This window comes from Hyperolius riggenbachi, chromosome 9 (assembly GCF_040937935.1).
Source record: "Hyperolius riggenbachi isolate aHypRig1 chromosome 9, aHypRig1.pri, whole genome shotgun sequence".
Lineage (NCBI taxonomy): Eukaryota > Metazoa > Chordata > Amphibia > Anura > Hyperoliidae > Hyperolius > Hyperolius riggenbachi.
This window is the reverse complement of record NC_090654.1, coordinates 293,906,162-293,930,198: the sequence shown is the minus strand read 5'-3', so window position 1 is coordinate 293,930,198 and position 24,037 is coordinate 293,906,162. Positions and strand designations below refer to the sequence as shown.

Below are 24,037 nucleotides of genomic sequence, written 5' to 3'. Positions count from 1 at the left end.
GAATTTGCTCCAACGTTGACAGCAAACCCACACTGCACTTACTTTCTACCTATGTTTGTTTCATTACATGTAGCCCAGGTATTTCCTCTTTCTGCACAAGTAACTAGCACAAAGCAGGTCTTGTTGGTTCTTTTATACACCTGCACTGCACTTGCTTTCTAGCTTGGAATCTGTACTTTGTGTTTCATTACATTTAGCCCAGGTATTTCCTGTTTCTGCACAAGTAACCAGCTACACAAAGCAGGTATTGTTGGTTCTTTTATACACCTGCACTGCACTTGAATGTGTACTTTGCGTTTCATTACATTTCCTTGTTCTGCACAAGTAACTAGCTACTAAATTATAACACCTGCCACCTAATAGCAGAACATTATTTTTAAAGATACAGCCTGGATCAGGTATGTTATCCAGCGTTCTCCAGCTCTGAGGAACCTGTAGAAGATCAGGCCCACAACATGTCCATCGCAGGAGCTCTGCTGGTGCTTTCTACACATCACCACAACGTGAGGCATCTCTGAGAATACGGGAGTAGATTCCACCTTGGATCGCCGCTGAGTGTCATTGTGTTGTACCCAGCATGGACGGGCTCTGGTGGCTGGTACTGTACCCCATGAAGGAGGACACAGAGGATGAGGAGAGCCCAGCATGGACGGGCTCTGGTGGCTGGTACTGTACTCCATGAAGGAGGACACAGAGGATGAGGAGAGCCCAGCATGGACGGGCTCTGGTGGCCGGCACTGTACTCCATGAAGGAGGACACAGAGGATGAGGAGAGCCCAGCATGGACGGGCTCTGGTGGTCTGGCACTGTACTCCATGAAGGAGGACACAGAGGATGAGGAGAGCCCAGCATGGACAGGCTCTGGTGGCGGGTACTGTACTCCATGAAGGAGGACACAGAGGATGAGGAGAGCCCAGCATGGACGGGCTCTGGTGGCCGGCACTGTACTCCATGAAGGAGGACACAGAGGATGAGAGGAGCCCAGCATGGACAAAGGCTGGTGGGCCGGCACTGTACTCCATGCAGGAGGACACAGAGGATGAGGAGAGCCCAGCATGGACAGAGGCTGGTGGGCCGGTACTGTACTCCATGAAGGAGGACACAGAGGATGAGAGGAGCCCAGCATGGACAGGCTCTGGTGGGCTGGTACTGTACTCCATGAAGGAGGACACAGAGGATGAGGAGAGCCCAGCATGGACGGGCTCTGGTGGCCGGCACTGTACTCCATGAAGGAGGACACAGAGGATGAGGAGAGCCCAGCATGGACGGGCTCTGGTGGCCGGCACTGCCCTCCATGAAGGAGGACACAGAGGATGAGGGGAGCCCAGCATGGACAGGCTCTGGTGGGCTGGTACTGTACTCCATGAAGGAGGACACAGAGGATGAGGAGAGCCCAGCATGGACGGGCTCTGGTGGCCGGCACTGTACTCCATGAAGGAGGACACAGAGGATGAGGAGAGCCCAGCATGGACGGGCTCTGGTGGCCGGCACTGTACTCCATGAAGGAGGACACAGAGGATGAGGAGAGCCCAGCATGGACGGGCTCTGGTGGTCTGGCACTGTACTCCATGAAGGAGGACACAGAGGATGAGGAGAGCCCAGCATGGACAGGCTCTGGTGGCTGGTACTGTACTCCATGAAGGAGGACACAGAGGATGAGGAGAGCCCAGCATGGACGGGCTCTGGTGGGCCGGCACTGTACTCCATGAAGGAGGACACAGAGGATGAGAGGAGCCCAGCATGGACAAAGGCTGGTGGGCCGGTACTGTACTCCATGCAGGAGGACACAGAGGATGAGGGGAGCCCAGCATGGACAAAGGCTGGTGGGCCGGCACTGTACTCCATGCAGGAGGACACAGAGGATGAGAGGAGCCCAGCATGGACAGGCTCTGGTGGTCTGGCACTGTACTCCATGAAGGAGGACACATAGGATGAGGAGAGCCCAGCATGGACGGGCTCTAGTGGTCTGGCACTGTACTCCATGAAGGAGGACACAGAGGATGAGAGGAGCCCAGCATGGACGGGCTCTGGTGGCCGGCACTGTACTCCATGAAGGAGGACACAGAGGATGAGGAGAGCCCAGCATGGACGGGCTCTAGTGGGCCGGCACTGTACTCCATGAAGGAGGACACAGAGGAGATTACATTGCACTCATTAGCCTACAGCTGAGGGAACAATATGATGGAGGGGAAGATGAGGGAACAATGCAGTGGGGGATGGAAGAATGAGCCAGTCATGAATAGACCTGGAGGGCTCCTAATTCCTGGTCACCAGAGTGCAGGAATGTCCCTCCCGAGCTGTCCTCACCATCTGTTACACTCCACAGGAATCCCAGCATAACGCCAGCTCTCCACACAAAGCAGGAGTGTAAAGGCCCCAACCCACTACAAGATTTTTACAGCAATTTTTCAGAGAACCAGTGATTTTTCTGAGCAAAGAGCAATCGTTTCCACAATCTCCTGATGTGGCGTGCAAATACAAGTACAGCGTTTGGTGACGCGCAGCAATAACGACTGTCACGGCCGATCAGATCTGTAACCAAAAATACAGCCCCAGGGGGGTACTTACCTCAGGAGGGGGAAGCCGCTGGATCCTAGTGAGGCCTCCCCCACCCTCCTGAGCCTCTGGGATCCAGCACTGGTTCCCCCGAAAATCAGCTGTCGGCTGTGAAGTACAGACAATACTTACCTTCCCTAGCTCCAGCGCAGGAGTGGCTTTCTGACTGGCTTTGGCAGAAATAGACAAGCCAGATCGGGCGCGTTCTACTGGGCAGACGCAGGCAACTCGCACCTACGTAGTAGAGTGGACCTGATTGGGGTCAGCTATTTCCACCAGAGCCCACTGGAAAACCGCTACTGCGCCTGCACAGGTTCATGGTAGGTCATGGCAGATGGGGGCTGCCAGCGTTGGTTCCCGGAGGGTGAGGAGGACAGGAGAAGTTTCATTAGGATCCTGAGGTTTCCCCCTCCCGAGGTGAGTACCCCCCAGGGGGAGTCTTCTTTATTACAGATATTCTGTAAGATCCCCGACGACCCCCACACAAAGTGCCCTGATGGTTTGTGCCCGTCGTATGCCGTTACATTCCCACGGTCAGAAGATGGATCGGGTAACGTATGTTCATTGGGTTGCGTTGTTCCCCAATCCACCTTCAGGTGAGTATGTAGAGTTATATATCTCTGGTAATAAAGTGACAGTAAAGGTTCCCATACACACATTAATCGATTTTCGCTGAATATCCCCAGGAAGCTACGTGACTGCCCGATCATAATTCGGACAGAAATCAATTAAAACAATCAATCCAACATGCTGAAAATATATCACTCAAAATGGGTCAGTCAGATGTGTGCGTTCAATTTCCCAACAACCGATGGACCCCGTGACCTGACTGCACGCGTGTGACCTCATACATGCCGCCAGGTCACATAGTACAGCGACATCCGGGGGTGAAGTAGAGAAGACTCAGGACTCTATAGGAAGCGCGACAGCGGACAGGAGAGCTAAGCACCGCCTCCACACTCACCACGGGCTGAAGGGGGTGCACATTACACATGTGGGGAGACCAGCAGCAGACAGGAGAGCTAAACACTGCCGCCACACTCACCACATGTCGGGGGGGGGGGGGGCACATATTACATGGGGGAGACCTGCGGGGCTGGCAGGCGGAAGCAGCTGCATAGATTCCCACTACACTGGCAACAATCGATCCCTCAGTGATCAGATGCAATCACAGAGGGATCTATGTAGGGATCTATGTACATGTGGCCATACATCTAGCGATTTTGGCGGCTTATCGACCAAGAGACAGATCTCTCTCTGACCGGATTGGAGAGAGATCTGTTGGCCACCATACACTGCAGGCCGAATCCCAATCCATTTCAGCATGGAATCTTGCGAGAATCAACCCTGTGACGCTGCCACCGGCCACTGTCCCCCTAATGTTCTGTGCCCCTCCTCCCCGGGCGGCGGAAGGTAAAGTAGTAAAGTATAACTGCACAGGCACCGCGAGGGGGGAGGAGTCATAAAACATTAGGGGGGGCGGTCCCTGGGGTTCCAACACATTCGTTGTTAGCGATTATCGCCCGCCGTTACCGCTGCACACCAGATTGAGCCTCTCGGCCTGAGATTTTCCAGCATGTCAGATCAATACAAGCGACCAGGTGAAATTTTTGGAGGAGCCAGAGGCCTCCCCCTCCTGAGGTGAGTATAGCTGTAAACATGCTACCTTTGTCTTTGAATGCATACAGTATATACATGTGGCTGTGGTGAAAACAGAGACTGGAGTTTATCATTCTAATGGCTGCGGCGAGGAGGCTTTGGAGGCACTAAGTACTACCCATAAATATCTCAGCAGACAGGAAGCACGTTGTGCTGCATTAAAATGCTTCCCTTATCAGCGCTGACTGATGAGCTCATCCATATGTATGTACACAGCAGCACTGGAGCTCCTCTGACCCTCGAGACTGAGGTGGCTTCATTTGTAAACATGATTCGCCATTCGGGCGTCCGTCTGCATCTAAATCACTTATCCTGCGATTACCTCACGAAGCTGTGGCAGCGCAGAGGGTCGGAGGAGCCGCCGCTGGCCCTCATACACGGTGTATCGCGCTAATAGCTGTTCCCTCACAAGCCTCACCGCTGGCGATGACACACTGACCTGACTGCCGCTATGCTGGGCGGACCGGATCAGCTGCCAGCAGGCGGATCAGTCACATCAACCGACAAAGGGAAAAGGAAGACCTGCACTGACTGTCACCTGAAATAATCAGGAACGTTTGTCTCAGGGGACACAATTCTGGTGCGCGCACATAGCTTCCCCTACCTGAAGAGACAGGTTCTGAAACATGCCTGAAGAAGAAACTTAAAGTTTCGAAAGCTTGCAAAGAAATCTTTTACAGTTAGTCGTTAAAGGCATCACCTAAACAACTTTTGTTATGTCTTCACATTACTTTTTAGGTTTTTAAAAATATGGCTGTTATCTGCTCACCACTGGGAGATTTCCACAGCAAAGCGTTCATCCCATGAACCCAGAGAGCCACATTAATCCATGCCATGCACTGATGAGGCTCAACCAATTAGAAACAGTCTGTATGCATGTTGGATTATTGTGGCTCTGTACAAATAACAAGCTGACACATACTTGCATTCCAGCGGATCTGGAGGTGTGGCTAGCTTACAGGGACATCAAATGATGATTTGCATAATCAGCAGTGATGCATTGTGGGAGATATATCCTCACTCCAACCTGAATAATCACAAATAGCTTCTGTTTTTAGAAGGCAAACTTCTGTTTTCCATCTAAACTTGACAGCTTTGCTGAGTTTACTGAATTAAAACATTTATTCCCTTCCTGACCTCTGCCACCACCAAACTCCTCATCCATGCCCTCATAATTTCCCGCCTTGACTACTGCAATGCCCTTCTGTCTGGTCTCCCTTTGACCCGAACAGCCCCGCTGCAGTCCATCATGAATGCGGCAGCCAGAATTATCCACTCCTCCCATCGCTCCACCATGGCGGCTCCCCTCTGTAAATCCCTCCACTGGCTTCCTATCCAGTCCAGAATCAGATTCAAGGTATTCTTAACTGCTGGGAGAGAAAAAACCCAACAGCAACAACTGCCATTATCTGTAAACACATCCGCTAACAGTGTGATAGACTAAAGGTACGTACACACATCTGATACTTGTCGTTCAAACCGGTCGGTTGAACAACTTTTGGACGTGTATACGTTTGATCGTTAGACTGAGAGCAGCAGGTCCATACATGTGTACAAATGACTATGTTTGAAAGTCTATTACTTTGACACTAATGTTAGGTACACACCATACAATTTTATGTTAGATTTTCTCTTAAGATTTACCTGCCAGATAGCTTTTCCCATGTTGCAGGTAAATCTAACAGAAGAATCTAACAGAAAATTGTATGGTGTGTACCTAGCATAACGGACATTCAAACAGAATTTTTTTGCTGTGGTGCATTGTTCTATCCAGTCCGTTCATCAGTAAAACAACATTTAAATTAGCTGTAATTACAGTAGTATTTAAAACGTTTTGTCGTCAGTGTGTACAAGGAGTCTGAGCGACTTTTTGCTTGATTGACAAGTCGTTGAAATGTCTGGTTTGAACGACAATCGGGCATAAAATCAGACGTGTGTATGCACCTTAAAAGGTTGTTTTCTTTGTTTATACATTTATATGCACAGAGGGAGATGCTTAGCAGTGGGAATCAGCCTTTATTTCCCACAATACATCGAGGTTCACGGACAGGAAATCGTCATAGCCATGGCCTTGATATCACATGGTGGGAGGGGCTTTACCACAATATAAGCGAGACAGACATCCCTGATGATCTAGCAAAGGTAAAGATTTCTTGTGGGTAAGAGGGTATCAGCTACTGATTGGGATAAAGTTCCTCTTGAATGATACAGAGGTGGTTTGATAAGTACTGTCTTCTTCTGTTGGAAAGCGGAGGGACACTTTAGAATTCAATAGGAGTTGCTGTATTCCTATTTTGTAGTAAGGCTGCTTTATAGATCCGTAAGAATCCGTTTGGCCCAAGCTGTACCCGCAGACACATCTCCGCCCCTCAGACAGCAGATCAGTCGGGTCCTGAGGCTGGCATCACCTCTGCAAGAAATCCATTATCCACAAGATGCCTGGAGAAGATTGCAGTCAGATCTGTCCACTCTTATTCTGGCTCAGGTCAACTATTATCCTCCTAACTAATACATAGCAGATAATTGTTGGCGGAGGAAAGGGGAGGTCACTCCGCTAGGCAGATAACTGTGGGCGGAGGAAAGGGGAGGTCACTCTGCTAGGCAGATAACTGTGGGCAGAGGAAAGGGAAGTTCACTCCGCTAGGCAGATAACTGTGGGCGGAGGAAAGGGGAGGTCACTCTGCTAGGCAGATAACTGTGGGCGGAGGAAAGGGGAGTTCACTCCACCAGGCAGATAACTGTGGGCGGAGGAAAGGGGAGTTCACTCCGCTAGGCAGATAACTGTGGGCGGAGGAAAGGGGAGGTCACTCCGCTAGGCAGATAACTGTGGGCGGAGGAAAGGGGAGCTCACTCGGCTAGGCAGATAACTGCGGGCGGAGGAAAGGGGAGTTCACTCCACCAGGCAGATAACTGTGGGCGGAGGAAAGGGGAGCTCACTCGGCTAGGCAGATAACTGTGGGCGGAGGAAAGGGGAGTTCAACCCGCTAGGCAGATAACTGCGGGTGGAGGAAAGGGGAGTTCTGCGGGGTGTGGCATATAACTGTGGGCGGAGGAAAGGGGAGGTCACTCCGCTAGGCAGATAACTGTGGGTGGAGGAAAGGGGAGTTCTGCGAGGTGTGGCAGATAACTGTGGGCGGAGGAAAGGGGAGGTCACTCTGCTAGGCAGATAACTGTGGGCGGAGGAAAGGGGAGTTCACTCCGCTAGGCAGATAACTGTGGGTGGAGGAAAGGGGAGGTCACTCCGCTAGGCAGATAACTGTGGGTGGTGGAAAGGGTAGTTCTGCGAGGTGTGGCAGATAACTGTGGGCGGAGGAAAGGGGAGGTCACTCCGCTAGGCAGATAACTGTGGGCGGAGGAAAGGGGAGTTCACTCCGCTAGGCAGATAACTGTGGGTGGAGGAAAGGGGAGGTCACTCCGCTAGGCAGATAACTGTGGGTGGAGGAAAGGGGAGTTCTGCGAGGTGTGACAGATAACTGTGGGCGGAGGAAAGGGGAGGTCACTCCGCTAGGCAGATAACTGTGGGCGGAGGAAAGGGGAGTTCACTCTGTGAGGCAGATAACTGCGGATGGAGGAAAGAGGAGGTCACTCCGCTAGGCAGATAACTGCGGGAGGAGGAAAGGGGAGTTCACTCCGCTAGGCAGATAACTGCGGGCGGAGGAAAGGGGAGTTCACTCTGCTAGGCAGATAACTGAGGGTGGAGGAAAGGGGAGTTCACTCCGCGAAGGCAGATAACTGTGGGCGGAGGAAAGGGGAGTTCATTCCGCGAGGCAGATAACTGTGGGCGGAGGAAAGGGGAGTTCATTCCGCGAGGCAGATAACTGTGGGCGGAGGAAAGGGGAGTTCATTCCGCGAGGCAGATAACTGCGGGCGGAGGAAAGGGGAGGTCACTCTGCTAGGCAGATAACTGTGGGTGGAGGAAAGGGGAGGTCACTCTGCTAGGCAGATAACTGCGGGAGGAGGAAAAGGGAGTTCTCTCCACGAGGCAGATAACTGTGGGCGGAGGAAAGGGGAGTTCACTCCGCGAAGGCAGATAACTGTGGGCGGAGGAAAGGGGAGTCCAGTGGGGTGTGGCAGATAACTGTGGGCAGAGGAAAGGGGAGTTCTGCGGGGTGTGGCAGATAACTGCGGGCGGAGGAAAGGGGAGGTCACTCCGTGAGGCAGATAACTGTGGGCGGAGGAAAGGGGAGTTCACTGCGCTAGGCAGATAACTGTGGGAGGAGGAAAGGGGAGTTCTTCCTCTGTGGGGCGGAGGAGTTGTCCAAAATCGGGAAACAGATAAAATCGCCGCTGGAGGGAAAACATCTCACAGACAGCTGTTTAATTTTCTTACAACAATACTAAACGGGCAAAGAGAATCGGTCATAAATATGTTTTAGCAATAGCGGTCTTAAATCTCCATTGTGAAATGGGTTTTACGCTAAATTTTTACCCACTTGGAACTGATCTATGTATTGACCATTATAATGTAGTTATATATTTTTTTTTTGTAACAAATGGTTTTATTATGAAGATAACACAAGAAGCTCTGAAGAACATTGTCTCCTTGCAGGAAGGTAATGAATACAGTTGTTAATTAGAGAATGCAGAACATTTCTCCTTCTATAAACATATCATGATCAGCTTACATTATAGGTGATAACAGTAGCAACAGCTGTAATCAAGTAGTGTATGGTCTACATAACAGCAGGGCGGGATTTCTGGGAAGGGCCCAAAGGCCCTGGCCTAGGGCGGAAGAATGCAGGGGGCGGGTGGCCAGGGAGGGGAGCTGTCTTTAACATTCCCCATCTCCACATCGGTGCTGCATTTCTGGTCTATACAGCCACCCGCTGGGGCTAATCACAGGAAGTCAGGAACACAGAGGGAAGATCAGCTACCATCAGCAGGCAGCAGCCACACAAGGATTGCCGCCTAGCCCACTGTCATTTAACTCTCACCATCCGCCTGCTCAGCTCATCCTATCAAATGCATGGAGAGACGCTAAACGCTACAGTCAAGCAGTGCATATTGCTCAGTTAGGAAGGGAGGAGAGATGAAATGGCGGTGCAAGGGTGAGCAATGGTTTTTGGCAAGTATACAATGCACTCATTTACAAAGATGGAGACACCAAGAGCCCAATATAGTGTAGTATGTACTGGTAGAATGGATATGTAAGGTAAGTATGCAGATATACTCACAAACAAGGGTTACCATCCAGGTAACCACTATGTCAGCAGGAGGGGAGATTATACCTGTCCCCATTCAGGATTAGGTCGCTCTCTGTAGATAGGAAATAAGGGGCAACACCCCTCAACCAGGTGGACTCAGGAACTGTATATGCAGAGAGGCGCCAGAAGGATAAAATATGCTAAAAATGTTAAAATGACAGGAGGCAGTGGTGGACTTACCTCCTCCAAGCAGACACACACGAGTGTTGTGTATATTCAAAACAACAAGGGTTTATTTGTATACTCCAAAAAATGCAAGTGCAACGCGTTTTGCAGACATCTCCTGCTTCATTGGGCAATAAAAAATTGAGCATGTACTCATACAGGTCTGGTGCAAAGCTCAGCGCCTCTGTTACAAAGGTGCTGAGCTTTGCACCAGACCTGTATGAGTCACAGAGGCGCTGAGCTTTGCACCAGACCTGTATGAGTCACAGAGGCACTGAGCTTTGCACCAGTCCTGTATGAGTCACAGAGGAGCTGAGCTTTGCACCAGACCTGTAGGAGTCACAGAGGAGCTGAGCTTTGCACCAGACCTGTATGAGTCACAGAGGCACTGAGCTTTGCACCAGTCCTGTATGAGTCACAGAGGAGCTGAGCTTTGCACCAGACCTGTATAAGTCACAGAGGAGCTGAGCTTTGCACCAGTCCTGTATGAGTCACAGAGGCGCTGAGCTTTGCATCAGACCTGTATGAGTCACAGAGGAGCTGAGCTTTGCACCAGTCCTGTATGAGTCACAGAGGCGCTGAGCTTTGCACAAGACCTGTATGAGTCACAGAGGAGCTGAGCTTTGCACCAGACCTGTATGAGTCACAGAGAAGCTGAGCTTTGCACCAGACCTGTATAAGTCACAGAGGAGCTGAGCTTTGCACCAGACCTGTATGAGTCACAGAGAAGCTGAGCTTTGCACCAGACCTGTATGAGTCACAGAGGCGCTGAGCTTTGCACCAGACCTGTATGAGTCACAGAGGAGCTGAGCTTTGCACCAGTCCTGTATGAGTCACAGAGGCGCTGAGCTTTGCACCAGACCTGTATAAGTCACAGAGGCGCTGAGCTTTGCACCAGACCTGTATGAGTCACAGAGAAGCTGAGCTTTGCACCAGACCTGTATGAGTCACAGAGGAGCTGAGCTTTGCACCAGACCTGTATGAGTCACAGAGAAGCTGAGCTTTGCACCAGACCTGTATGAGTCACAGAGGAGCTGAGCTTTGCACCAGACCTGTATGAGTCACAGAGGAGCTGAGCTTTGCACCAGACCTGTATGAGTCACAGAGGAGCTGAGCTTTGCACCAGACCTGTATGAGTCACAGAGGCGCTGAGCTTTGCACCAGACCTGTATGAGTCACAGAGGCGCTGAGCTTTGCACCAGACCTGTATGAGTCACAGAGGCGCTGAGCTTTGCACCAGACCTGTATGAGTCACAGAGGCGCTGAGCTTTCCACCAGACCTCTATGAGTCACAGAGGAGCTGAGCTTTGCACCAGACCTGTATGAGTCACAGAGGCGCTGAGCTTTCCACCAGACCTGTATGAGTCACAGAGGCGCTGAGCTTTGCACCAGACCTGTATGAGTCACAGAGGAGCTGAGCTTTGCACCAGACCAGTATGAGTCACAGAGGAGCTGAGCTTTGCACCAGACCTGTATGAGTCACAGAGAAGCTGAGCTTTGCACCAGACCTGTATGAGTCACAGAGAAGCTGAGGTTTGCACCAGACCTGTATGAGTCACAATGGAGCTGAGCTTTGCACCAGACCTGTATGAGTCACAGAGGAGCTGAGGTTTGCACCAGACCTGTATGAGTCACAGAGGAGCTGAGCTTTGCACCAGACCTGTATGAGTCACAGAGGCGCTGAGCTTTGCACCAGACCTGTATGAGTCACAGAGGAGCTGAGCTTTGCACCAGACCTGTATGAGTCACAGAGGCGCTGAGCTTTGCACCAGACCTGTATGAGTCACAGAGAAGCTGAGCTTTGCACCAGACCTGTATGAGTCACAGAGGAGCTGAGCTTTGCACTAGACCAGTATGAGTCACAGAGGCGCTGAGCTTTGCACCAGACCTGTATGAGTCACAGTGGCACTGAGCTTTGCACCAGACCTGTATGAGTCACAGAGAAGCTGAGCTTTGCACCAGTCCTGTATGAGTCACAGAGAAGCTGAGCTTTGCACCAGACCTGTATAAGTCACAGAGGCGCTGAGCTTTGCACCAGACCTGTATGAGTCACAGAGGAGCTGAGCTTTGCACCAGACCTGTATGAGTCACAGAGAAGCTGAGCTTTGCACCAGAGCTGTATGAGTCCCAGAGAAGCTGAGCTTTGCACCAGACCTGTATAAGTCACAGAGGTGCTGAGCTTTGCACCAGACCTGTATAAGTCACAGAGAAGCTGAGCTTTGCACCAGACCTGTATAAGTCACAGAGGAGCTGAGCTTTGCACCAGACCTGTATAAGTCACAGAGGAGCTGAGCTTTGCACCAGACCTGTATGAGTCACAGAGGCGCTGAGCTTTGCACCAGACCTGTATGAGTCACAGAGAAGCTGAGCTTTGCACCAGACCTGTATGAGTCACAGAGGAGCTGAGCTTTGCACCAGACCTGTATGAGTCACAGAGAAGCTGAGCTTTGCACCAGACCTGTATGAGTCACAGAGGAGCTGAGCTTTGCACCAGACCTGTATGAGTCACAGAGGAGCTGAGCTTTGCACCAGACCTGTATGAGTCACAGAGGAGCTGAGCTTTGCACCAGACCTGTATGAGTCACAGAGGCGCTGAGCTTTGCACCAGACCGGTATGAGTCACAGAGGCGCTGAGCTTTGCACCAGACCTGTATGAGTCACAGAGGCGCTGAGCTTTGCACCAGACCTGTATGAGTCACAGAGGCGCTGAGCTTTCCACCAGACCTCTATGAGTCACAGAGGAGCTGAGCTTTGCACCAGACCTGTATGAGTCACAGAGGCGCTGAGCTTTCCACCAGACCTGTATGAGTCACAGAGGCGCTGAGCTTTGCACCAGACCTGTATGAGTCACAGAGGAGCTGAGCTTTGCACCAGACCAGTATGAGTCACAGAGGAGCTGAGCTTTGCACCAGACCTGTATGAGTCACAGAGAAGCTGAGCTTTGCACCAGACCTGTATGAGTCACAGAGAAGCTGAGGTTTGCACCAGACCTGTATGAGTCACAATGGAGCTGAGCTTTGCACCAGACCTGTATGAGTCACAGAGGAGCTGAGGTTTGCACCAGACCTGTATGAGTCACAGAGGAGCTGAGCTTTGCACCAGACCTGTATGAGTCACAGAGGCGCTGAGCTTTGCACCAGACCTGTATGAGTCACAGAGGAGCTGAGCTTTGCACCAGACCTGTATGAGTCACAGAGGCGCTGAGCTTTGCACCAGACCTGTATGAGTCACAGAGAAGCTGAGCTTTGCACCAGACCTGTATGAGTCACAGAGGAGCTGAGCTTTGCACTAGACCAGTATGAGTCACAGAGGCGCTGAGCTTTGCACCAGACCTGTATGAGTCACAGTGGCACTGAGCTTTGCACCAGACCTGTATGAGTCACAGAGAAGCTGAGCTTTGCACCAGTCCTGTATGAGTCACAGAGAAGCTGAGCTTTGCACCAGACCTGTATAAGTCACAGAGGCGCTGAGCTTTGCACCAGACCTGTATGAGTCACAGAGGAGCTGAGCTTTGCACCAGACCTGTATGAGTCACAGAGAAGCTGAGCTTTGCACCAGAGCTGTATGAGTCCCAGAGAAGCTGAGCTTTGCACCAGACCTGTATAAGTCACAGAGAAGCTGAGCTTTGCACCAGACCTGTATAAGTCACAGAGGAGCTGAGCTTTGCACCAGACCTGTATGAGTCACAGAGAAGCTGAGGTTTGCACCAGACCTGTATGAGTCACACAGGAGCTGAGCTTTGCACCAGACCTGTATGAGTCACAGAGGCGCTGAGCTTTGCACCAGACCTGTATGAGTCACAGAGGAGCTGAGCTTTGCACCAGACCTGTATGAGTCACAGAGGAGCTGAGCTTTGCACCAGACCTGTATGAGTCACAGAGAAGCTGAGCTTTGCACCAGACCTGTATGAGTCACACAGGAGCTGAGCTTTGCACCAGACCTGTATGAGTCACAGAGGCGCTGAGCTTTGCACCAGACCCGTATGAGTCACAGAGGCGCTGAGCTTTGCACCAGACCTGTATGAGTCACAGAGGCGCTGAGCTTTGCACCAGACCCGTATGAGTCACAGAGGCGCTGAGCTTTGCACCAGACCCGTATGAGTCACAGAGGCGCTGAGCTTTGCACCAGACCAGTATGAGTCACAGAGAAGCTGAGCTTTGCACCAGACCTGTATGAGTCACAGAGAAGCTGAGCTTTGCACCAGATTTGTATGTGTACGTGCTCTATGTTTTATATTGCCTGATGAAGCGAGAGATGCCTGCGAAACGCGTTGCACTTGCACTTTTTGGATTATACAAATAAACCCTTGTTGTTTTGAATATATACAACAGTCTCTTTGTGTGTCTGCTTGGAGGAGGTAAGTCCACCTCTCATTTTAACATTTTTAGTAAATTTTATTATTTTGATGCCTCTGTCTGCATATACAACGCACTAATTTGTCCTTTTGCAATCTGTAGCGGTGGCGTTAGCTGGAAGATCACACCGCCACGGGACAGGTAAGTTGCACCACATGTTATAGCCGGGGTGAAACCATAAATGAAACAATTAGCATGGGACTTCCGGTCCACCTCCGGGACTGGCAGGGTAACACACAGCAGCCTTTGCGCTACTCTGCGACACCCAGAGCATTACTGTTACATCACACTGCTGCAATATTGTGGCCAGTCTCATAGACTTTTTATGGTTACTTCACCAAGCTGCTGCAGGGAAGACTACCACAAGATAACACCATCTGATAAGTATAATTCTCCCTTATCTGTGACTAATCACAACTGTAATTTGATCTCTCAGCTGTGTCAGTTTAGAAATCTCCTCTGCCACGGCAGAGCAGCTAATTTGTAAACACAGGATGTTAACAATATGTCTGCTTCCTTGAAAGCAGGAAGTAGACACACTGCAGATTCATTGCAGGATTTGTATCAGCTGTGAGGCCCAGTGCACACCAAAAACCGCTAGAAGATCCGAAAAACGCTAGAGGTTTTGGAAGCAGATTTTTAAAGTGATTCTAGGCCTGTTTAGGGCCCATTCACACCTAAAACCGCTAACCACTAGCGATTTTGCGGTAGCGTTTTCTGTGGGTGATTTTTCTGCAATTTAACGCAGAAAAATCACTGTACAAATTTAAGTTTTTGGAGTGATTGCGATTAGCGTTTCTATATATGCTAATGGCGATTGCTCCTAAAACGCCGGAAAAATGCTGCGAGCAACACGTTTGCGATTAGCGATAATCGCGGAACACCCGCGATTATCGCTAATCGCTCAAGTGTGAACACTGCCATAGACTAATATAGTACTAGCGTTTTTAAAAAACGCTAGCGCTTTAGCGATTAGCGGAAATCGCACGATTCCCGCTTAGGTGTGAAAGGGCCCGAGGTTTTCTAAACATGCCTAGCGTTTTTTGGAGCGTTTTTGTGTAGCAGATTTCATATATTGTTACAGTAAAGCTGTTACTGAACGGCTTCTGTAACACAAACGCCTGGAGAGCGGTTTGAGCCTTTCCTATACTTTACATTCAGGCAGAAACGCTTCTGCAAACCGCAAAAATGCTGCAGGACCAACTTTTGCGGTTTGCTAAAAACCTCAAACCGCTGGTGTGCACCTGCCCATTGAGATACATTAGCCAAGCGTTTTCACAGGCGGCAGCGGTTTTGAAAACGCTACCAAAAACGCTTGGTGTGCACCAGCCCTTTCAAAGAAAACGTTTTTCTTTAAAGGTTATTATGCTGTTGCTTATCCTTTAGCACAGAGAGGAAGTTCTGAGTTCAAGTCCGCTTCAACGGGATAGGTGATCGATCAGAGGATATGTATCAAAATCCCAACAAGTAACAGTGCCGCAGATGTGACATAGCAGATTATCGGTATTACATCAGGTGTCTCAGCAGAAGCCACTGGAGAGGGACCCACTGTAAGATACAGTACATGATACAGAATCCGCATACCCTAAAGCGCAACCATCGCAGGGCTCAAAAGAAACGAACGCCCTGAAATCTAAAGGTTTCTTGTTCCGAAAACAGCAGAAGAATTGATGAATTCGCCTGGATACGAGATCTGATCATCGATCAGGCATAGAATCCATTCAGAGCACAGAGGGGAGGGCGTTTTTCAATTATCGCCCAGGAATGGATTTTCCTGACGCCCCGGGGGAGGGGTGGGAGCGCGGTCTTATTGTACGCCTGTGCAATCGCTTCTACGCCTTCCCAGCACCGCCATGAACACACCGCTATTCTCAAATGAATAATATAGGGGGAAATGTAATCAGAGGCAGCTGCAGCGGATATTTCCCCGGCCTGCGACTGTCTGGGCGTATGTTTTTCGGATGTTCCGTTACTTGGCGGCTCTGTAATCGGGCGAGTGTCATCGGGTGTGATGGAGCGAGGAGAGCCGGCTGATGGTAACAGCGCGAGATCCCTCTATCCCCCAGAGGGGGGCGGTGTGTAGAGGGGGGCCGCGGGCACGCCAGGCTCTGAACCTCAGGGACAAAGACATTCCACCGCTGCCGCTGGCACAAATACGCAGAATTACCGCGGTCAGCCATGCGAATCTCTGAGCAGCAACAGCACAGATGTCTAAAACCCAAATCCAAGCATGAGAAACATACATCCCCGATCCCATCCCAATACAAAGCCAACAGCTACACTAAAACATTCCTCCAATTACCTCCAATTCCCAGCACAACCTGCAGAGTCATGTGACCCAAACGTTGTGCCTGAGGCCTGAATCATAGGCAGATAACACAGAGCCCCCATTACGGTCAGGGACAATTGTATGTGCATTTAAAGGACACCTGAAGAGAGAGGGATATGGAGGCTGCAATATTTATCTCCTTTTAAACAATACCAGTTGCCTGGCTGTCCTGCTGATCTATGTGGCTGCAGTAGTGTCTGAATCACACACCTGAAACAAGCATGCAGCTAATTCAGTCACACTTCAGTCAGGAATACCTGATCTGCATGCTTGTTCAGGGGCTATGGCCAAGAGTATTAGAGGCAGAGGATCAGCAGGGCAGCCAGGCAATGTGCATTGTCTAAAGCAGAGTTCCCCAACCCTGTCCTCAAGGCCCACCAACAGTACATGTTTTGTAGAAAACCACAAACATTCACAGGTGAGGTAATTAGTGTCTCAGCAGAGCTGATTAACTACCTCTGTGGATTTCCACAAAACATGCACTGTTGGTGGGCCTTGAGGACAGGGTTGGGGAACACTGGTCTAAAGGACAACTGAAGAGAGAGGTATATGGAGGCTGCCATATGTATTCCCTTTTAATCAATACCAGTTGCCTGGCAGCCTTGCTGACCCTCTGCCTCTAATACTTTTAGCCATAGCCCCTGAACAAGCATGCAGCAGATCAGACGTTTCTGACATTATTGTTAGATCTGACAAGATTAGCTGCATGCTTGTTTCTGGTGTAATTCAGACACTACTGCAGCCAAATAGACCAACAGGGCTGCCAGGCAACTGGTATTGTTTAACAGGAATTACATATGGCAGCCTCCATATCACTCTCACTTCAGGTGAGATGTTTTACCAATCGACAAATGATCTGAGCTAAATAATCGGATTGGCTGTTAAATCAGAACTGAATGCTATTCTTGACCAATCGAAACAGTCAGATTTTGAATCCTCGATCAGTTGCTGTGACCTGACGGAAAATGTGGGCTGAAAATACATTCATTGTTTTGTGGATGCGACAACATTTGATTGCGATGTTTGGGCACAAGACAAGAGATGAACCTTCAGAATAAAGACACAGAAACTAAAGGCAGCCATACATCTAGCAATGATGGGCAGATTCGACCAAGAGACAAATCTCTCTCTGATCGAATCTGATGAGAGAGATCTCTCGGCTGCCCATACACCACAGGCCGATTCCCATTAAATTACAGCATGAATTAGGAATCAGTTCAGTCCGCCACATCTGCTGCCTTGCCGGCCCCCCTAATGTATAAATGTGCACACTGTATGTCACACTGAACTGCCCTCAGCCAATTAGTGAGGAGCAGGAATATGGGAGGGGAGATAACAGGCTTCCCTCTCCCCGGCAATGTACCAGAATAGAGCCACGCTGACTGAGATAAGATTCATTACAGCAGACACATGCTGATTATATTGGAATGCTGATGGCCCATACTCACGGGCAGCAAAAGTGGCCTGTCGCCAGCACACGTGAGCGTGTGGGAGACAGGCCGGCGACAGCTCCTCGCCAGGTCCCTCCGCGTACACACGCGGAAGAGGGACCAGCGGCGCGACGGAAGCTGTCGCCGACGTTCCTCCTCCCCCCGCCGGAAGCTCTGTGTACCTCAATGGAGGTTGCTGTCGCTAGTCCGCGTACTCACGCGGACTAGCGACAGCTGCGGCGGCGACTGTCGCCAGGCGATTGAACATTTCAATCGCCTGGCGACATCAGCGACGGGCGACAGTTCGGGGTGCGCTCCCGTTCCGGGCGACAGTTCGGGGTGCGCGCGCTGTTCAACGGCCCATACTCACGGGCGACCTGTCGCCGCAACACGCGTGTGCCGCGAGTTGCGGCGACAATTGTCCCTCGTGAGTATGGGCCATTACAATGCAGGGTCAGGATGTAGACTACATAATAAGAGGATGTAGACTACATAATAAACACAGAGCAGTGGGTAAATGGAATTTGCTTTTGTGGTTGACAATCCCGCTTTAACATGTCTGTTTATCCGTTGGCTTCCGATCAAATAACAAGGTGGCCATACAACTAGAGATGATGGGCAGATTCGACCAAGAGACAAATTTCTCTCTAATATAATCTGATAAGAGAGAGATCTGTCGGCTGACCATACACCGCAGGCCAATTCCCGATCGATTCCTTGCTGAAATTGATCAGGTATGGGCCTTGTGACCAGGGACGGATCTAGACCAAGTTGCCCCAAGCTGCGCCTGGGGCAAGGTCAGGTTTTGGCGCCTAAACTGCCATTCCCCATCCACATTTTGCCGCCTTTTTAAAAATTTAACAAACTGCGCCTGGGGCAAGAGACCCGCTTGCCCCCCCTAGATCCGTCCCTGCTTGTGACGCCACATCCGGCTGCCCTGCCGCTGTCCCCATAATGCTATATATCCCCCCCCCCCCCCGTGCAAGTGATACATTACCTGACCATGGCCTCCGCTTGTCCTCCGCTGACTCCAAGAGCACACTGTTCTCCATACAAGTGCGCCACGTGGTTGCCTAGTAACATGGCCACGTATGATGTCAGACGTCACACACACGTGTCCTTTACTAGGGAACCACGTGGGGCACGTATATAGAAAACCGAGTGCTCTTGGAGTCAGTGGAGGACAGGTAATGTATCACTTGCACTGGGGGGACATTTAACATTAGAGGGACAGCGCCGGGGGGTTTGTTGCATTCGTTGTTCTTCCCGATATCGCCCGCTGTTACCGCCGCTCACCTGTTAGAGCAAGTCGGCCCTACATCTTGCAGCATGTGTGACCGACTAATGCGACCAATTTCGGCCTGAAATTGGTTGCATTGTCGGTCGGGCATCTACTTGGCGGCACCGATTTTCATCCGATTATAATAATGGAATCGGATGGTTGATCGGTGCTAAGTTGCCTGGTGTATGGCTACCTTAACCTTTTTACTGTTGGGCAGCACAGTGGTGTAGTGGTTAGTGCTCTCGGCATGCAGCGCTGGGTCCCCGGTTCGAATCCCAGCCAGGTCAACATCTGCAAGGAGTTTGTATGTTCTCCCTGTGTCTGCGTGGGTTTCCTCCAGGCACTCCTGTTTTCTCCCACATCTCAAAAACATACAGATAAGTTAATTGGCTTCCCCCTAAAATTGGCCCTAGACTACGATAAATATACTACACAATACATACATAGACATAAGACTATGGTAGGGACTAGATTGTAAACCCCTCTGAGGGACAGTCAGTTACAAGACAATATACTCTGTACAGCGCTGCTTAAAGGGAACCTAAACTGAGAGGGATATGGATGTTTCCTTTTAAACAATACCAGTTGCCTGGCAGTCCTGCTGATCTCTCTGGCTGCAGTACTGGCTGAATCACACACCTGAAACAAGCATGCAGCTAATCCAGTCTGACTTCAGTCAGAGCACCTGATCTGCTGCATGCTTGTTGAGGGGCTGTGGCTAAAAGCATTAGAGACACAGGATCAGCAGGAAAGTCAGGCAACTGGGATTATTTTAAAAGGAAAAATCCATATCCTTCTCAGTTTAGGTTCCCTTTAATATGTCGGCACTATATAAATACTTAAATAAATAATAAATATGTGGGTACCCAGCCTATGACTTACATGTGTGTGTTTACTTGTATTTTCAATGTTACAATTTCCTGTAACAGAGGTCCTCTTACACGTTAGCTCTTTGTCCTGTCAACTGGCATGTGATTGGTGTCTCATGTTATCGTGGGTAAGAGGAGGAGGTTAGACCATAAAATAGTGAGGGATTGCTAAGGTGGAAACAGACAGGCCTGTTTGTCAATCACACACTTCCTATATGAGGACCTTTATGTCTACGGCTTGCTTCAAATGTCATGGAATCCATTATCATCTTATCAGCCCTCCCCCCAGAGGAATGCAGCCCCCCTTTATAGAGGAATGCAGCCCAGACAAGCCCCCCTTTTATCACCTCTCTATAGCTGGCTGCCTCCCCCAACCTGAATTATTCATAAGAAGACCTCCTGACACCTTATCAATCCCAGAAGCCCACCCGACACTTCCTGCGCCTCCTGTACTGTCACAAACGCCTTTACCCATCAGTCACCGGGGCGCGGCGGTGACAGACGAGAGAGAAATCACAGCGCCACACGTGTGGAGGAGATTGTAGGTGCGTGGTAACTGAAGAGGATAGATCTCTGGTGTGAAGACTGACAGCTCAAATCAGAAAATATGACAGCTTCCACTCTGCCAGGCTTCTACGCCACAAATACATCTCCCCATATCCCTCAACACAGGCTGGGCAAAGGCTCAGGGAAATAACAAACTGATAAAGTAACCGACTCCCTCCAATAATGTACATCGCCACATATCCTCCTACACAGGCTAAGCAACGGTATAGGAAAATAACAAACTGATAATGTAACTGGCTCCCCCAAAAATGTCCATCTTGACATATTCCCCAACACTGGCTGAGCAAAGGCTCCGAAAAACAACTAACTGATAAGGTAAATGACTCCCTCTAAAATGTATATCTTCACATATCCCTAACCCAGGCTGTGCAAAGGAATAGGAAAATAACAAGCAGATAAGGAAACTGCCTCCCTCCATATCTCCCAACACAGGCTGAGCAAAGGTTCAGGAAAACAACAAACTGATAAAGTAAATGACTCCCTCCAAAAATGGACTTTTCTAATGAATGTGGTGAATTAATCATGGTGAGATCTATTGAAAATATGTGTGCAGTGTATGGGGGGTTCGATTGATCCGTTTGCCACATCGGGTGGCATTGGGTGGGCGTATGGCACCCTTAAAGGACAACTGTAATGAGAGGGATATGGAGGTTACCATATTTAAAACAATACCAGTTGCCTGGAATCGGATGGTCGGTCGCCAGATGTATGTCCACCTTTAGTGATACGGACGTGCTCTCCTGTGGCACTTAGCTGGCATAAGATAACTGTGGGTATCTAGAGAAGTAATCACCCATCCAGTGAACCCATCACTACTGAAGAGTTTATACAGCACATGGCATGCCAAAACTACAGTGGCACAGGTGGCAGGCCAACCGCAACCAAGTCAGGACGGTCCTCCAAGAGAACCCAGACAAATGTCATACTATATGCTGGTACATGCCGGTAGTATGTCACTTTATGACTGCTGTCTATACACTCTACCCCATGGCAACATGTCAGTCACATGTACACATGCCCTATACTGCCACCAAGGGGTAAACGAGATAACTGCGCCTAAGCTGGCACTACAATGGAACATAAAGAATTATTATCAGAAGTGGAGTCATCTGCTAGCTATGACTCACCAAGTAAAGTTGGCGCACTGACTTCACTGCTGAAAAACAAGACTATTCAGAGCAGCCAATCCCGGCACTGGGTGGCACATCGTGTGCATGCCGGCATTAAGGTATCAGATGGTGCGTAGGTATACTCTGGCAGGCAATTACTGGACACTGGCAGACTGCTTACACAGAAGTATTAATGGCCAGCATTAGTGCATGCGCTAAAACCACATTAAAGGAACGCTCCAGCGAAAAAAGTATGCAGTTAAAATCTGACAGAACCGACAGGTTTTAGACTAGTCCATCTCCTCATGATGGATTCTCAAGGGTTTCTTTTGATTTCAAAAGCATTTACAGACTGGCGGTTTAACTGCCAAAATAGTAAGATACCAGCCAGCCTCCCTACTCACTTGCACACTATTTTGGCAGTTAGACTTAGCAACTCCCGTTCAGGAAATGCTTTTGAAAACAAAGAAAACTAAAAAAAAACCATGAGGAGATGGATTAGTCCAAAACCTGTCAGTTCTGACCCATTATAGCTGCTTACATTTTTCACAGGAGTGGTCTTTTAATACAGAATAAAGTGAAGACCAGCTTAGACACAGGTTGGCATTTGATAACAGTGTATATGCAAGCACAAAATTAGTACAGTGGCAAGTTGAATCAGTGCAGTAAACGGTCAACCCCAAGCACTGAGTACATGAAGGTACCTTATCCTGGCATTAGGTTGGCACTTGATGACTGTATATGCTGTGGAATTAAGTTGGCACATGATGACTGTATATACGCTGGCCTAAATATTTGGGCACCAAGGCACTGGTTATACAGGTTCCTGCAATCTTGGCACCATGGCGGCTGATATCAGTAAGCTGGCACTACACTGGCAAGATATATCTCCTTCTAGCAGATGCCACTACCACCCTCATCAACTTGGCATCACGTTCGAAGAAAACAAAGGGTTAATCAGATATATCATATTATGTCAGGGAAGAAATAACTTAACAAGGCCCTGAGAACCCATATTTTCCTGATACCCAAGTGGCACTTGCTGACCGCATATGTAGGCATTTCATTAACATAAGATAAAGTGTTGTGTCATATGCAAGTCAAACTAGGTCAGCTGTTACTGGAAACCAAGATGCTGGCTGCATAGGAATACCCCTGTCGTGTACACGATGACTGCGTACACAATGGCACCATATCAGCACAGGTGCGTATCACGTTATGGCTGGCATCACTCAGAGGGTTGGCAATAATGGCTTTTCCCAGCTTGGCACTGGATTACTAAATGTGTTGGCATCTCATTGGCGTAACTTAAAAAGTCAAAACAGGTGCAAGCCATGCTAAATCAGCTGTCAATTGTACCAGCATGGCACACGGATGCTAGATCTGTCACCATTTAGAGCCCAGTGTACTAGGATGGCACACGGATGCCAGATCTGTCACCATTTAGAGCCCAGTGTACTAGCATGGCACACGGATGCCAGATGTGTCACCATTTAGAGCCCAGTGTACTAGGATGGCATATAAGGGCTGCACACATTAGCACAGGTACATCACACTAGGACAATAATCCAATACCAAGACTCCGGTAATACAGGTTATTTCAGCCCTGGCACCAATGTAGCAATACATGACAATGTATATATGGTGGCAGATATCTGTAAGATGATAATGCACTGAAAAATCCCCCCTCAGAACCAAGTCACTAACAACATAAGGTCAATCTCTCCTGGCACCATGACGGGGCCTACCTATAGGATGCCACTGGCACAGGATACCCCTTCCTAGCAGATGCCAGCAGTAGGCACGTTACTAGCGCAAGATAAAGTCATATTGAGGAAACCATTTCTCAGTATCGAGTCACTGGCTACACAGGGTCATGCTCTCCTGTCGCCATGGTGGCACATATCTGTAACCTGGCACATCATATCTCTTATAGCCGAGGCCAATACTACCCTCAACCATAATCCTGGCACCACGTGATGCAAGATAAAGACCTATTACAGAAACCATTACTCAGAACAAAGTCTATAGAGGTTGCCTATCTCCTGGCACTATGATGCCACCTGTCTAAATTATGCCCCATTGCAACAAAAGTCACCTACGCCTTAGAGACGGGGTCAACCTCTCCTGGCAGCAGACTGGTCACGTGGGTGGCAGATATCTTTGTGCCAATCCATGATGCCCTCCTCTTCCATATATTCATGGTTTCCCTCTCCTGGCATCTAGGGGGCACCAGTATATAAGCTGGTACAAGTTATATTAGGACAAAGATCCCAGTCAATGCTGTGCAGGGTCATCCTCTCCTGGCACCATGACAGCCCATGATGCCCCACCAAACCCCATCAGATGCCACCTCCTTTTATTCCTGGTTTTCCTCTCCTGGCATCTAGGTGGCACCAGTATATAAGGTCGTACAAGTTATATTAGGACCATCATAAGTCAGATTCAAGGCAATGACAGTAGATCGGTCAGGTGGGTGACAGGTGTCTATGTACCAACCCATGATGCCCTC

The 24,037-nt window shown here is 49.6% G+C and overlaps 1 protein-coding gene across 8 annotated transcripts in view; it reads right to left on the bottom strand.

Moving 5' to 3' along the window:
* TRIM9 (tripartite motif containing 9) overlaps positions 1-24,037 on the bottom strand; it is a 136,824-nt gene that overhangs the window by 111,581 nt on the left and 1,206 nt on the right. The window lies entirely within an intron of this gene.